The sequence below is a fragment of the Ranitomeya variabilis genome, chromosome 4 (assembly GCF_051348905.1).
Source record: "Ranitomeya variabilis isolate aRanVar5 chromosome 4, aRanVar5.hap1, whole genome shotgun sequence".
NCBI lineage: Eukaryota > Metazoa > Chordata > Amphibia > Anura > Dendrobatidae > Ranitomeya > Ranitomeya variabilis.
In genome coordinates this window covers 685,587,284-685,589,023 of record NC_135235.1, presented here as the reverse complement: position 1 = coordinate 685,589,023, position 1,740 = coordinate 685,587,284, and positions in this window count along the sequence as shown.

Sequence of the window (1,740 nt, the reverse complement as noted above, 5' to 3'; positions counted from 1 at the left end):
CGCACAGGACCTGTGATGAGGTCACAGGAGGGGAGGAGTCAGGGGTCACATGATCAGGGGCCTCAGTGAATTATATCTGTAGTGTAGACCCTACATGGAAACTTCTCCTCAGTCAGTGACTTTCCCGCCATTATTCCCCCTCACTACTGGCACAATTACCCCGCGCCGCCTTCTCTGCACAGTGTTATGTGTGGACTGTAACGTGTGATTTCTCTGGAGACAAATAGACCCCACACATGAGGGAATTATTAGCCCCAATTTTTTTATTTTCAGGAGGGTAACTGGACATATACTACATGGCGGCATATTTCTCTTGAAAAAATCAGAAATTTGGTGGCAATTTTGAAAATTTCGCAGTTATCAAACTTTTAATTTTCATGCCATTAACCCCTTTACCCCCAAGGGTGGTTTGCACGTTAATGACCAGGCCAATTTTTACCATTCTGACCACTGTCTCTTTATAAGGTTATAACTCTGGAACGCTTCAACGGATCCTGATGATTCTGACACTGTTTTCTCCTGAGATATTGTACTTCATGATAGTGATAAAATTTCTTTGATATTACCTGCGTTTATTTGTGAAAAAAAACGGAAATTTGGCGAAGATTTTGAAAATTTCACAATTTTCCAACTTTGAATTTTTATGCCCTTAAATCACAGAGATATGTCACACAAAATACTTAATAAGTAACATTTCCCACATGTCTACTTTACATCAGCACAATTTTGGAACCAAAATTTTTTTTTGTTAGGGAGTTATAAGGGTTAAAAGTTGACCAGCAATTTCTCATTTTTACAACACCATTTGTTTTTAGGGACCACATCTCATTTGAAGTCACTTTGAGGGGTCTATCTGATAAAAAATAACCAAGTGTGACACCATTCTAAAAACTGCACGCCTCAAGGTGCTCAAAACCACATTCAAGAAGTTTATTAACCCTTCAGGTGTTTCACAGGAATTTTTGGAACGTTTAAATTTTTCACAAAAAATTTACTTCAGCTCCAATTTGTTTTATTTTACCAAAGGTAACAGGATTAAATGGACCCCAAAAGTTGTTGTACAATTTGTCCTGAGTACGCCGATACCCCATATGTGGGGGTAAACCACTGTTTGGGCGCATGGTAGAGCTCGTAAGCGAAGGAGCGCCATTTGACTTTTCAATGCAAAATTGACTGGAATTGAGATGGGACGCCATGTTGCGTTTGGAGAGCCCCTAATGTGCCTAAACATTGAAACCCCCCACAAGTAACACCATTTTGGAAAGTAGACCCCCTACGGAACTTATCTAGATGTGTGGTGAGCACTTTGACCCATCAAGTGATTCACAGAAGTTTATAATGCAGAGCCATAAAAATAAAAAATCATATTTTTTCACAAAAATAATCTTTTCGCCCCCAATTTTTTATTTTCCCAAGGGTAAGAGAAGAAATTGGACCGCAAAAGTTGTTGTACAATTTGTCCTGAGTACGCTGATACCCCATATGTGGGGGTAAACCACTGTTTGGGCGCATGGTAGAGATCGGAAGGAAAGGAGCGCCGTTTGACGTTTCAATGCAAAATTGACAGGAATTGAGATGGGACGTCATGTTGCGTTTGGAGAGCCACTGATGTGCCTAAACATTGAAACCCCCCACAAGTTACACCATTTTGGAAAGTAGACCCCCTAAGGAAATCATCTAGATGTGTTGTGAGAGCTTTGAACCCCCAAGTGTTTCACTACAGTTCATAACGCAGAGCCG